At 37.7% G+C, this 16,010-nt stretch overlaps 1 long non-coding RNA gene across 1 annotated transcript in view; it reads right to left on the reverse strand.

The window, feature by feature from the left end:
• Positions 1 to 15,592: 15,592 nt before the first annotated feature.
• LOC126911047 (uncharacterized) overlaps positions 15,593 to 16,010 on the reverse strand; it is a 436,837-nt gene continuing 436,419 nt past the window's right edge. Inside the window, exon 3 of the long non-coding RNA XR_007705604.1 lies at positions 15,593 to 15,617. This is a non-coding gene — a long non-coding RNA (uncharacterized LOC126911047). The remainder of the gene's footprint in view (positions 15,618 to 16,010) is intronic.

The following is a 16,010-nucleotide window of genomic DNA, read 5'->3' on the forward strand; positions in this document are numbered from 1 at the left end:
CTGTCTGTCGGTCAGTCCTCTAGTGAAGCTATTTGCTCGTTCCAAAGTGTAGATTCCTATGGAGAAGAACGAGCAAGAAACTCCATAGGTTACTCTTTTTCAATCAGATTTACAATACAATTTTTGGTTACATTGTTTCGATTACTTCAGCTATGTGAGAACAATGTAAAACTAATATACAGTCAAAGCGACAGAAAAAGAAAATAACCTAGAGGACAATAAAAATTAATGCAGTCCGGAGCTGACCAGTCCCAGTTGACAGCGCCCGTTCACGAACATGACACGTACACCAGCACCGCCCAACTCAACCATGTTGCAGGGAATCGAGCGATCCAATGCCCGTGCCACCGCCAATGAGACTTTTGAGTGAGCATGACAACTCCAAGCTGACATAAATGCATTCTACTAGTCTAATTTGATTTCAGTTAATTACAGGGCTCTCACATTTACAATAATTGTATAAAGTACAGAACACATCGAAATAACATGGTTATATTACTACATTTTTTCGTTATCCTGTGGAGCCGGACCAGCTTGCCTCCAAGCATTTTTATCTTCTATATAATCATTTACTTTATAGTATGCTTGTCTACATAACGTTTTTTTAATACATAGTTTAAATTTTGATTCATTCAGATTCTGTATTTCCATTGGAACTTTATTATAACATTTAACACAGAATCCCATAAATGACTTACTTATTTTTGACAATCTAAAAAATGGTTGACTTAATCTATCCTTATGTCTAGTTTGATAGTTGTGTCTGTCAGATACTTTCGCAAACAAATGTAGGTTTTTTCTAACATACATAATATTTTCACAAATAAATTGACATGGAACGGTCATAATATTGATCTCCTTAAACTTATCTCTAAGAGATTCCCGACGACCTAGGTTGTAAATAGCTCTGACGGCGCGCTTTTGTAGGATAAAGATAGACTCAACATCAGCAGCTTGTCCCCACAGCAAAATGCCATACGACATGATGCTATGGAAGTAACTGAAATACACTAGTCTTGCCGTGCCTATGTCGGTTAGCTGTCTGATCTTCCAGACAGCGTAAGCTGCAGAGCTCAATCGTCCCGCTAGCGATGTAATGTGGGGACCCCATTGCAATTTGTCATCTACAGTGATTCCTAGGAAAGTAGTCTCTTTTACAAATTCTAATTTCTGACTATTTAATAATACATCGCATTGGTTAGTCTTAACATTTGGCAAAACAAATCTAATACATTTTGTCTTTTTGTCATTTAATACTAAGTTATTTGATGTAAACCAATTTTGAACCACCATATACTCAGAAATAAATGACTTTTCTATTCTGTTCTATTCTATTCAATTCAACAAAGAGTAACGATGTTCACAATGTATTCTAACACGCATGACACATTAAAGAATCTACTCCTGAATGATAACTTGCCGTCGGGCAGTGGTGGGCGGTGAGTTGTGACTGGGGTATCATGTATGTTGTATGTTCTAGTCATACTATGTGTGACAGAGACATGCAGTAGACTACTATGTAGTATAAGTTTAAGTCCATACTTTGACACGCCTTTGTTAATTTACCAAAGAATTTATTTTGTTTAAGTTTGTTATAAATAGGCATGTTTCCTACTAGTCAAATTCAATACTTTTTTCGAAACGTCAAAAACGATATTTTCTATGAACTTTGTAAACTATGAAATACTCTATTATGACGTCATAAGTTTTTGACGTCAAATAGCGGACTTATTTCGAAAATTAAGTACGGTAGTTCGTCAAATTTATGAATGAGAGTGTGATTATTTTTGAATATTTTATTGTATTGAAAAGTTGTAATAATTTATTTTTGACCCAGTCATCATCCCTATTGTAGTTAAGTGTGTTAAGTTTGTGTGCAAAATAAAATAAAACGAGCGATTCTCGCCATCAAATTGAAAAGTTTGGCAAGCTAAACTGTAATATAAAAACTGTTTTAAAAGTGGTGTTGAATAAAAAAATGCCATTAAACACAAAATAACATGAGACATTGATAACATTGAAGTGCCTCACAGAACAACGCTTGCGTTGTGTTTCGTTGTGTGAGTGAGGTTACCGGAGGCCCAATTCCCCCCTTCCCAATCTTCCCAATCCCCGATTCCCCAACAACCCTTAAATTCCTAACCCCCAAAAGGCAACGCACTTGTAACGCCTCTGGTGTTTCAAGTGTCCATGGGCGGCGGCGATTGCTTACCATCAGGTGATACGTCTGCAAGTTTGCCGGCGTGTTCCAAAAAAAATAGACATAAAAGTAAGTCCACCATCGCTGACACCTCGCCCACTGCCCCACTTGTAGTCGTTCATACAATTTCGTTGTAAGACAAACGTTTTACAGAATGGTGGCTGCCCCTGAACTTTAATTGTTTTCACTGTAATTAAAGCATTAAGTATCTTTGTGAAACTCTGACTGAAACTTTGAAAAATTTTCGTCGGTCATTAAAATTATTATTATGATTAGATTTCTTTCTTTTAACTGTTTGTTTATATACTTTGTTCTGATATACATTTAATTTTATTCTGTCTCCTCCTTCTACGGATGTCGTACGACTACACATTTAACAAACAACAAACACACAAATGGTGAAAAGTGGGTGTACATTGTACATCGGCAATACCTACGTGCCGAAAAAGGTGTGACGTTGCACAATATTTTTTAGGGTTTTAGATGTCTTTTTTTTCCAATAACAAGTTAGTATGATAGCCTAGCGAGACATACATACGTTTCGATAGGCAATCGTATGTTGCTATCTATTTCTCTGAGATATATTTTCCTTCAATACTGCCGGTATTACGTTAGCTCCATTCCTTGAAGATGTTTAGGGATGAACATTTAAATTTTCAATTTATCGATGTCTAGTATAATGTAAGACCATCATTTCAATGTTAATACATATGTCTAATAAGGGCTGTACACATTTCCTCTTTGTAAAATTAATAACTGCTAGAATGGAAGTACAATAATTTTATCATACAAAATGTATATACAACGCCATCTATCGAGTTCCTGGTTAAACTTTAAGCGGTACTGTACTAAAAGTACCGTACATGAAGAAAGGTGGACGTTTTCATTTCACAGTTTTTATGTATGAATTTAAAAACTTTGATATTTTAAAGTTAATCTTAGTAAAAAATAATTAATAAAATAAATTAACGAGGATTTACAGCCTCGCTGCATAAATTAGCAGTAAAGTTATGTAAGTAAACAGAGTATCTAACCTAATCTATTTAACATGTCTCACGCTTGTCATGATAAAAAAACACAAAAAATATAATTACTATCCATAAAAATCTTTAAACCAAAAAAAGTATAAGTAATTTTTATGCAAATCCCGTTACATAAGAGAAACTAGAACCACATTGTTGACATTTCATATTTACAAGTCTATTTATAAAACAAAATCGATAAGAAGATATAAAATGTCATAATTTATTGTTTTCTGCTGTGTGACAGACGAAATTAATAAAAACACGTTTAGGTAACCTTGTCTAGTCCTCTACAAATCCTACTAATATTATAAATATGCGAAAGTTTGTATGCATGTTTGTTACACTATTACGCAAAAACGGTTTAAGGGATCGGGATGAAATTTTGAACGGGGGTAAGTTATGGTCTAAAATAACACATAGGCTACTTATTATCCCACGACTCTACCTACCTACCTCTTCGGCTATCAAAACGTGTGACAGTACGTATAACTAAATTCGTTTCTTTACTTTAACATTAGTTTAAATAATCGTATAAAAGTGTGGGAGAGCCATGCTTCGGCACGAATGGGCCGGCTCGACCGGAGTGATACCACGGCCTCACAGAAAACCGACGTGAAACAACGCCTGCGTAGTGTTTCGTTATGTGAATGAGGTTACCGGAGGCCCAATCCCCCTCTTCCCAAACTTCCCAATCCGGAATTCCCGAACCCTTAAATTCCTAACCCTCAAAAAGTCGGCAACACACTTGTAACGCCTCTGGTGTTTCAAGTGTCCATGGGCGGCGGCGATTGCTTCCCATCAGGTCGATCCATAAAAAAAAAATATATCGATAGTCAACAACACAACGTTCCCATCCCTAGACTCCTTTGTAAGGCAATCTCCCTATTTACGGGCGTGCAGCGGTGCAGGCTCTATTAAATCGACGCTAGAGCGGTGTCACCTGAATTAATATCGATTATAGAACAGCACTATCGTTTTATCGTACCAAGAGACTCGTTAGTTTGTTTAATATAGTTTATGAAGATATTTTCATAAGCTTTAGGTTATTTTGATTTTCATACAAAGGTATATTGTATCGTTATTATATGGATCTTGCTATTAAGATTATAATGTGAGCATGTTTATTCCCAAAAGGATTGATTCCACTTTGAATTTGCACATAAAAAACATCACTATAATCCCGATCACGGTGGCCAGTCTGTTTAAATAGATTAGCCTACTACGCAAGAGATAATAAAGTGTGAGTCTATGGGACGGCAAACAAACACTTTACGTGCTTTCTGAGCCACGGGAGTGAAATACTGCCGAACTTTTTGCCTCCTGTCGGTCTAATAATGGTAATTTTATTCCGAAAATGCCATTATCACTTTTTGGCCACGTGCGACACATTGCACGGCAGCCGGTGACCCAGCCACTGCGCCAACTGTGCAGTCAGAAATTTCACTACTTATGTCATGAGTCCCATTTCCTCCCAAGGGGGGGAGAGTGATACACCTGGCAAAATCTTTCATAATTATTTTCGAAAAACCGCTTAAGTATATATGCTAATACCATTTTTTGACTTAACAGAGACGCCTCATTCTAAAAAGAAAACAGTTTAAAAAAAAAACATACAAGAAAACCAAGCTAGCAGTGGATATTAGAAAGATATCTTTTTAATTTTTACTTTTTCCGAAACGCAGGCAATTTCAGCTTTAATAGCAAGCTCGGTTAATTTTCAATATGGAAAACAATGGGTAGCAATGTAGACTAACAATAAGGAACAAGTAACTATCTTCTTTTGTTTTCCAAGATATTAAAATGCTCTTTTCTTGTAAATCTGGAGCATGTATTATCTAGAATTAGGTAGATCGGGGCACTGGGATTGTTAGTATTTTCAAAGATTGATATTATGGTGGTTTATGACGCTCGCTTCTCATGCATGAGTGTTCGAAACCTATATATACAATGTGATAGGGGTGAGACTTCTAACTCGTTAAGGCTGAGTACTACATCTAATTTTATCGACAAAAGTCGGGGGTCGAAGGGGTCGAATCCCCTCCCCCTAAAAGTTATGGCTATTTTAATATATTTTTTACTTTTTTGATATCAAAGGTTGTATCCGTCGTTGAAACAAAAAAAAAAAACGACAAACGGTAGCTAATAACCTTGGCTAACTAATTCATTACTTTTTTCATATGTTTGATTGACATTATGGTATTCGGGGTATATCACTAAATCTATTGAAGTCGTACCTTCGGGATAGGCAACTTAAAGTACAAGTAAATAAAATAAACTCACCGGGTGCTAGCATGTCTATGGGCGTACCGCAGGGTTCAATACTAGGCCCATTCCTATTTTTGGCATATATAAACGACTTGCCCCATTTATTTCAGAATGAACCTCAGATGGTATTATTTGCTGATGACACATCATTAGTTTTTAAAATAAATAGACGAAAAAATAATTATGACGACGTAAATAATGCTCTAATGAAGGTTCAAAATTGGTTTACATCAAATAACCTAGTATTAAATGATAAAAAGACAAAATGTATTAGATTTGTTTTGCCAAATGTTAAGACTAACCAATGCGATGTATTATTAAATAGTCAGAAATTAGAATTTGTAAAAGAGACTACTTTCCTAGGAATCACTGTAGATGACAAATTGCAATGGGGTCCTCACATTACATCGCTAGCGGGACGATTGAGCTCTGCAGCTTATGCTGTCTGGAAGATCAGACAGCTAACTGACATAGACACGGCAAGACTAGTATATTTCAGTTACTTCCATAGCATCATGTCGTATGGTATTTTGCTGTGGGGACAGGCTGCTGATGTTGAGTCTATCTTTATCCTACAAAAGCGAGCCGTCAGAGCTATTTACAACCTAGGTCGTCGCGAATCTCTCAGAGAAAAGTTTAAGGAGATCAATATTATGACCGTTCCATGTCAATTTATTTATGAAAATCTTATGTATGTTAGAAAAAACCTACATTTGTTTGCGAAAGTATCTGACAGACACAACTATCAAACTAGGCATAAGGATAGATTAAGTCAACCATTTTTTAGATTGTCAAAAATAAGTAAGTCATTTATGGGATTCTGTGTTAAATGTTATAATAAAGTTCCAATGGAAATACAGAATCTGAATGAATCAAAATTTAAACTTTGTATTAAAAAAACGTTATGTAGACAAGCATACTACAAAGTAAATGATTACATAGAAGATAAAAATGCTTGGAAGCAAGCTGGTCCGGCTCCACAGGATAACGAAAAATTTCTGTAATATAACCATGTTATTTCGATGTGTTCTCTACTTTATACAATCATTGTAAATGTGAGAGCCCTGTAATCAACTAAAATCAAATTAGACTAGTAGAATGCATTTATGTCAGCTTGGAGTTGTCATGCTCACTCAAAAGTCTCATTGGCGGTGGCACGGGCATTGGATCGCTCGATTCCCTGCAACATGGTTGAGTTGGGCGGTGCTGGTGTACGTGTCATGTTCGTGAACGGGCGCTGTCAACTGGGACTGGTCAGCTCCGGACTGCATTAATTTTTATTGTCCTCTAGGTTATTTTCTTTTTCTATCGCTTCGACTGTATATTAGTTTTACATTGTTCTCACATAGTTGAAGTAATCGAAACAATGTAACCAAGAATTGTATTGTAAATCTGATTGAAAAAGAGTAACCTATGGAGTTTCTTGCTCGTTCTTCTCCATAGGAATCTACACTTTGGAACGAGCAAATAGCTTCACTAGAGGACTGACCGACAGACAGACGTTATTAATATTATTATATTTGCTTTGACGTTCAAAAGTGCCTTCCTGGTCTATTTGAAATAAATGATTTTGACTTTGACTTTGACTTTGACTTTGACTTTGACTTTGATAATGTTTTGGTGAGAAAAAAAATCATTTGTGAATTATTTTTACCGAATAAATCACTATTTTTCAATATTTTAAACCGTCCATAATATTTTTTTATGTAGTACTTAGCCTTAACTGGTTAGAAGTCCCGCCCCTATCACATTGTATAACGGTAAAGTACCAATGTGAGTTTATCGAGTTGTATGTAGTTCCTAAGATTATTTGGATACCACTGACTAACCCTTTAAAGGTTACAAGGATCTAGATGAGATAGAAAGATTTGGTTTTCGGATTTGTGTGTGACATAAGATGCCTAAAATAAAAATTGTGATTAAATTTTTTAACACTTTTTTTTTATTGGTGGTAAGAATATTCCCTCTACCTGTTTGAGAGTAATGAAATTGTAGTATGATTTTTCAGCAAACTAAAAAAACAACATAAATCTCACATAATAACTTTATTTCAATCACACAATTGAATACCAATAAGAAAATAGAAACAAAAATAAAAGAAAATTAAACTTGTTTGTGAAAATTCGAAAAGCATGGTGTTATACATAAGGGTACTCCACATTCGCTACACTTGATCTTAGATCGCTTATCTTTTGCCTTAGTGCTGCAATATCGGCATCTTTGATACGACGGTATATCATTTGGCATGTGATCACCAACGTTGGAAAAGCGGATTTCCGGTGCAACGATGTGAATTGCCTTTTGATAATTTTCAGATACAGCAACTTTTTTTTTACGACGTAGTTGACGCCTTCAGCACGACGTTTTCGGGAAGAAAAACAACCAATAAGTCCTCTGGCTAGAGCGATACGATACTCTAGGTTGGACAATTTGGTTGCATTCGCATTCTTTCCCTGGACTAAAAAAGAATTTGTGATGCAGGCATTAAAAATAAAATAAAATATGCGAAGCCACCACCGTTTGCTCCTTCGCCCCACTGAGTATGTCCCTTTGATGTGATCAAAGTGATCTACTCCACCCATTCTTTTTGTATACTCTTTCACTACTGCAGGACACCTTACATCTGTCTTGGAACCGTCTCTTCCTTTCCTGGGTAGAGATGTTTCATTGTCCTTGGGATGGAAAGCATTGGTCATAAATAAAACTTCTTTTGTATCTTGCCAGATTACAAAAGCCACGTTCTCCTTCACTCTCCATTTGTACTGCCCTTTTGTTAGTTCTAGTTTTCTTTTACTTTTCACAAGTTTCGGTAAGTCTGCTCTTTGCCTGCGTACAGTACCGCTCGCAGAAATACCATTTACATGTAGATAATTCATGATATCATAACTGCAAAAAAAAATATCAAACGTAACATGCACTGCCGCCATTCCTTTCAATTTTTCTGTTAACTTCTTGACCACTTTTCCTCCTAAATTGTCTTCTACTCTGTCACCATCTCTTCCGGTGTATATATCAAATTCGTACAGATAACCAGTTATACTATCACAGCGGCACCACACCTTGAAACCCCTTTTTATTGGCTTCATAGGCATGTATTGCTTCAATGTAGACCTTCCTTTGAAAAGAATCATTGATTCATCTATTGACTGGGAGGAAGAGTTGTGCGCATTTTCTTGAAAAGAGGTGTTTATAAGCGTCAATAACGGGCGAATTTTGAATAGCTTATCATACTCGGGGCTAATTCTGGCAGGTTGTTTAGAATTATCATTTAGATGCAAACAACGTAAAATTTGCTTGAATCTTCGGAATGTCATGGTGGAAGCTATTTCGTCAACTCTAAATTCGGGATCCGATGACCAATACAATTCGAAAGTAGGTAAAATATTGTATCCCATAATAATCAATATACCTAGGAAAGCCTTCAATTCCTTTATGTCTAGTATGGTCCAGCCTATTACGTTGTTTTGACATGCATATCTGTTAGTCTCTGTGATAATTAATTCAAAAACTTCTTGAGTAAAAAATTTTTCAAAATATCGGATAGGCCTGGCATTAGATGGTAACACGCGTGTCGGAGTCATTGGAACACTATCAAAGGACTCAAGCTGTGGCCTAATATCAGTCCACGAGGTTTTTTTCCACGCTTCTTCATCTCTGTCAGAATCGCTTGCTTCTGACTCTGCTTCTGATACTGGTGGCGTATTATCTTCGGATGAATCGCTGTCTTTATCTCCAACCCCACTTCCTAGCCTCGTTCTAGCTCCACGTCCCATTCTAGTTCCAGCTTCTCGTCCTGTTCCAAATCTACGTCCCGTTCCGGATCCACGTTCCATCCTAGCTCCTCGTCCTCTACCTTTTACAGGCAACTTACGTGAAATAGGAGGCTCAGCAGGCAGTAGTACAGCTGGTTGCGGCACATGTAACGGCACTGCAGACGTAGACGCAACAGCTTCTATCACAGTAGGTGGAGGTATTACAAGTAAAGGCTCACCGCATGGGACCTCCGCATCAGATGATGTTGATAGTTGAGGCGATAACGATGCTCGAATTGTTGCAGTAGATCGAAGGTCTGGTTCTTCTAAATCCCCTAAAATTCGCTGTAACTTAGTGACATTGTACGGAACGTCATCCTCTTCTGATTCTTCGCCGTCTTCAGACTCTTCCGGTTCTGACAAACCGAACATACCGTTCAACTCCTTCTCGATATCGTCATCTCTAAGTATTTTCATTTTCACTCAATCTGCAAATAAAAAAACAAAAGCCATGCAAAAACCACACCAAGCCCCGAGAAAAAGCCGCAAGCAATAAAAACAGGTACCGTAAACATAATAAAGGAATATTTTCTCTAACCTTACGTATTAGTAGAAAGCGGATACTTCACGGTTAGAGGGAATATTCTTCCCACCAAAAAAATCGACATATATGAAAATTCGTGGCAGATACATAAAAAATACGTCTTATATCTATGAAAAAACATTTAAAAGCACAACGTCTTGAAGAACTTACCTTTTTTCACCACTCTATTGCAAAGATATGTACCGATTTCTCTCGAAGTACAAAAAACCGCTAGTTTTCAAATTCACCTCAAGAACTTTGAAAAAAATTGAATCTGTCAATGTCAAATAAAATCAGAAGCAAATGTCATAATGTTACGTTAATGTTGTCGGGTCGAAAAATAAAATTGCAAATAGAAATTTTGTTCCTTTTTTATTGGTTTTTATTGGTGGGAAAAATATTCCCTCTAACTGCAAAAGGGCTAACGGTAAAGGAAAACTTCGTGAGAAATCCTCGAAAGCAGGAGTAGGAACGGGATGATTTGAGTGTTATACTCATACTGACTAATCGAAACCTACCAACGGTAAAGTATCAATGTAACTTTTTCGAGTTGTATATAGTTCCTAAGATTATTTGGACATCACTGATAAACGGTGAAGGAAAACTTCGTGAGAAATCCTCGAAAGCAGGGGAAAAGTTCGAAAAGCAGGAGTAGGAACGGGGTGGTTTTTAGTCAGTAAGAGTCTGACACTCCCTCATGTTTCGCCCTAAGCGAGAGAAGTCTTTGGATGGTTTTCCCCCTTAAAATAGCCCAATCGTGCCAAAATACGTATGAATTAGACGACTAGTTGGATACGACCCTATTATTATGATATTATCAAATTATATTTCACATATTTTATAAGAACAAATATTTGGTACAGTTACACGATAAACTTGCAATCGTTGTGTAGTCAGTTCGGTTCTCCGGCAGAATCTTTAAACATTTTGCTTCGCTTATTTGTTGAACCTGTTCGCGAAGTTCCATTTTGTAAGGAAGCAAGCACGGTAATAAGCGGAGCGGGTACATATCATTTGACAGTTAAAATGAATAAGTAATTTAAAATCTCTGGATCGACCTACTGTCAAAACTCCATCTCAATCTGAAGATTGGTTGCAACATGAAATTACAAGTTTTGTAGTATTACCCAGTCCTAAGCAATTGTTTTCGATACAAAATCGTTACTATGGAATAGTTTAAATAATCATTAAATGTCTCTGAGTGCGGCAATTAATCAAGTTTATCAGAATTATCATGAGTAGAAATACGTCTAATGCTAATCATAAGCTACAAGAAGATATTTATCGTAATTTCGTAGTCTTTAGTACTTAGTAGTCAGCTAAGTTAGTCAGTTTCACAGTTAAGTCACCCGAATTTTAATAAGTGCCGCCACCTGTCCTTCGATTTGGTACAGATTCAGAGTTAGGACATATTTAAAACCGTTTTTTTTTTGAGTGGGGAAAATCATTCAATGACTTCTTCCACTTTGGGTGAGGCGAGAGAGAGAGAGTGTCAGACTCTTAATAACTAAAAAACTACACCTTTCCTACTCCTGCTTTGAGCCGGAGCCCCGGCATCCCGCTTAGCAGTCCACACCTCTTTCAGCTTTTTTTTTACATTTAATGGGTCAACGTTTGGCCGCTATCTCACCTGATGGTAAGTGATGATGCGGCCTACAGTGGAGCACGTCTGCCCATAAGCAACCTATTCACTCGGGCCTTGAAGACACCCAAGTTATACCCATCAGGAAACACAGACTCCGGCAAGGAGTTCCACTCCCTAGCAGTTCGCACAAGGAAGCTTGAAGCGAAGCGCTTCGTGCGAGTGGGTACCTATGTTCACATATTGGTTATTTAAAAAAAAAAACGCTACCGCTTATTGCTAAACCCGTAACCTGACCCGTTTGTTTTCCAATTTGTTGTAATACTGTAAGCGAGTTACAGAAAGTTTTAAGTAAATATTTAGAGGAACAGCTTCCCGCCGTGTATATTCGTACAATCTTGTTTTGAGAATCTTGTAAATTTTATTTAGATAGGTACCAGAATTATTTATAATAAATATTTTTGCTATTGACTGCACTATTTTTGTACCTACATTGAATGACGAGAGTTATTGATATCAAATATTCCCTGTGCAAGTTGATACCGCGACACGTTGCATCAATGCAATAGTGCAATCTGACCTAAGTTTGAATCGAACCAAAGATCCATTACCTATCTGATTGTCACTATTTATCACATCATCGTCATCATCAGCCTATTCTCGTCCACTTGATATTTTTTATTTTATTTAAAAAACGTTGCCCCACACTAGAATTTTCTCCTGTGTCGTGGGTGCGTTTACAAACATACAAGTTCACATACACATGACACCCAGACCCGAAACAACAATTTGTGGATCACACAAAGAGTTGCTCTGAGCGGGAATCGAGCTACCCGTTGCGCGGCAGCCAGTTGCCCAGCCACCGCACCAACCGTGAAGTCATTTTTGTCACACTTATACTAAATTGGAAAGAGAAACGGTCAACAAAAATAAGAAGAAAAACCCTCAAGATAGACACAATACCAGCAACTCACTCTACAGCTTATAGCAGTATCCTACACCACATTGCCTTTCAACGTACCCCGGCTTATGAAAAACCTCTCGATGTGACACGGTGTGAGCACAGCAGTGGCTCACTAGCAAATGTGCTCGATGGCTTCCCTCAACGCGGAGTGATGATGTTTAGATACGGTATTTTTATGAAATAGGACGCAAACGAGCTGTTCGATGCCCGGTTGTGATCTGGGAGCCTACTCCGGTTCTCGAATCCGAAGGTTCCTTTTATTTTCGGCCGTAGGTTTTATTGATTTACTAATGAAATTACTTAAAATAACGTTTTAGTTTTAATTTCATATCAAAATCTATTTATAAATACATCTTCATTTCATTCGTTCATTTTTGTTCACGAAGGTCGCAATAAATAGAAATTGTAGTATGCAATCTGCGAAGTTTCGAACGAAACTTCGTTTTTAGTTGAATTAGAGTAGACCCCTGGTTAGTTCGCAATCGTTATGGGCAACTACTATATTTGCATGTCGTTGTACACGGCAAACCTATCTCAAACGTTTTCAACATGTGTTATGTGTGTTTAAAAATGTGTTTGAGCAAATAAATATGATTTGATTTGATCAGGAAGTGATCAGCGCCACCCATGTACTACACGAGAGGTGTACCAAAGCGTGATGATGCTAAATGTAATGATGATATTTTTTATCACACAGTAAAATGTGTCAATGCCGTCTGGTGCCATCAGGAAGAGACTTTAGTCTACTTGCAATGGCGGTGTCGGCAGTCACATAAGGGACCGAGACCGGGCAGCAACGCTCTCTAATAAAGCTGATTCTTGTGAACTGCGATCTCCAAACCAAATCTATTAGTATTAAAACAAACCTTCAAAAGACGCTTGGCTTTTTGGGAAAAAGACCAGGAAGTGTGGGGTTTTTAGCTCACTAAAACCTCCGCGGTAACCAGCAATTGTAACTGCAAGATGTATTGGGTCCTCTTAGTAGACCTCAAACCCTGGAACTCCCCAAGCCACCTGCTAAGCTCAATATGGCAAATCCCTGTAGTGTAAAGGAAATGGTCTCTCATCAGCTGTTGAAGAAAGCTGTCAAAAACCTTTCAAACCTTTCAAAACCTTGTCAAAAACCTTCTAACATGTTCGACGAAATATTCTAACATGGCTTATCCAACAATTTCGCACATCCACGTCTCGCTCATACTAGTACGCAGTGAAATTATTCGTCTGTGAATATCGAGATAGTGAGCCGAATAGTACTCGCATCGATGTATCGATACCGAATATCCAACCAATCGATGCTTAGCTTTCGATACACATCGATTTTAATTAACTATGTGCCAGAGTTTTTGTACAGAAAGCGTTTTTTTTTGTGATTTTGTTTTATTTAGCTGCTGTGTCATGTTTGAATACGTTAATCGAGTTAGGTCTGTATTTACTAGGTGGTAGAATCGATTCTCGCCTCAAGTAGACAGAGTAGAGCTCCAAGTAGACAGAGTAGAGTATTATATAACTTCTCGGGTGGGTCCCTAGCAACTTTTTTAATAATAAACAGGCATAAGGTACTTGATACTAGAAGTGTTTTTTTTATGGAATAGGAGGCAAACGAGCAAACGAGTCACCTGATAGGTAAGTGATCAGCGCTTACTATTCTATGATTATGATTCTACTATCAGCGTGATACTAGAATCGTAGTTTCCAGCCATTAGAGTTATACCATAATCCCCACATTTAACAGACTGGGAGATTGGGGATTGTAATTAGGTCACTTAAAATTTGAAGCATGCTGGTCGCAATTTTAAGACGAGACTAGGAACCCCTTAAAAATTCTTGTTTAATTTTTTTCTGATAAGTTTTTCCAATGAGTGATTTCAATAAATATTTGAGAACAATGCATTGCATTGCCCCTGCATTGTTCTTACGTCCCTGACATTGCAACACACAACACAGATGGTAGAACTTACTTAGTTAATAAAAATTAAAAAAATCTGTATTTGGAACAAGAAAAACATACAAATACAAACAAGTTGAAACGATGATAACCGCAATAGTATTAAACTGTGTCGCAGTTATCAGCGCCCCTCTCCAGGTAAGAAAATAAATTGTAATATACTGAGGTACCCTTTGCTCTAACATGGTCCTCACATATACATACTGTCTGTCTGAAAGAGTGCATCTATCCTTTTTTTTGGGACACGCCGGTAAAAGAACAGACGTATCACCTGATGGTAAGCAAGCCGCCGCCCATGGACACTTGAAACACCAGAAACGTTGCGCGCTTTTAGGGGTTAGGAATTTAAGGATTGTTGGGGAATTGGGCCTCCCGTAACCTCACTCACACAACGAAACACAATGCAAGCGCTGTTTCACGTCGGTTTTCGGTGAGGCCGTGGTATCACCCCGGTTAAGCCGGCACATTCGTGCTGAAGCATGGCTCACCCACACTTAGCATGATTCTATACAAAAAATAAGAATCATTGTATTATATTGAATGTATTATATTATAATGAAAGTGAGTTTGAGGGTTAGAAGAAAAAATAAATAATCTTAACGGCATGTACATTACTAGAGTAATTGTTGGTTCGATCTCTTCTGCTATCCTCATATGGTGTACGGGGCAGCGTGCAGCGGGTTCGATTCCCGCACGGAGCAACTCTTTGTGTGATCCACAAATTGTTGTTTCGAGTCTGGGTATCATGTGTATGTGAACTTGTATGTTTGTAAACGCACCCACAACACAGGAGAAAATCCTAGTGTCGTTGGAGCAACGTTTAAAAAAAGAAATATTTTCCCAACCCAGGAATAAAACTCTTCAACCACTCGATCTATATAACCAGTTGTCGTAATATAATGAAAAGTATATCTGAAAACAGAGAAAATAAATCTGTAATTTATGTTATTTGTATAGGACAGTGCTTTGCTCGGGTCTGTGTTCCTAAGGTCCCGAATAAACAGTAAAAACAAATGTTCCATCGCGACCCTAACTTCAATAGAATGTGAGACCAATGATAAAACGTAAGAAATTTTTGTTTTTGGTCTCCAGCCTCTGGCTAAATAAAGGGTCTCAGATTCTAGACAAAACAAGAGATAAACATTTTAAAATAAAATGTAGTGTCGCAGACTGATCATTGAGGGGAAATATCGAGAAGGAACTTTCTTTTTCGGGAAATGTCATCCAATGACTTAAAATCACGTAACTAGCCCAGTTTTTTTTTATGAAACATACCGCCGGTAATCGAGCAGACGTATTACCTGATGGTAAGCAATCGCCGCCGCCCATGGACACTTGAAACACCAGAGGCTTTACAAGTGCGTTACCTTTTTGGGAGTTAGGGATTTAAGGGTTGTTGTTCGGGAATAGGAATGGGGAAGATTGGGAAGGGGGGAATTGGGCCTCCGGTAACCTCACTCACACAACGAAACACAACGCAAGCGATGTTTCACGTCGGTTTTCTGTGAGGCCGTGGTATCACTCCGGTCGAGCCGGCCCATTCGTGCCGAAGCATGGCTCTCCCACACTTAAGTTGTTGTGAAAACACCAGTAATTATTATTTGAAATAATCTCCACATTTGGCTGACGATCTGGAGATTCATATTATATTGATATTCCTTCCTAGACATAATACCAGAGTCATAATAATCAAC

This window comes from Spodoptera frugiperda, chromosome 9 (genome assembly GCF_023101765.2).
Source record: "Spodoptera frugiperda isolate SF20-4 chromosome 9, AGI-APGP_CSIRO_Sfru_2.0, whole genome shotgun sequence".
NCBI classification, from domain to species: Eukaryota; Metazoa; Arthropoda; class Insecta; order Lepidoptera; family Noctuidae; genus Spodoptera; species Spodoptera frugiperda.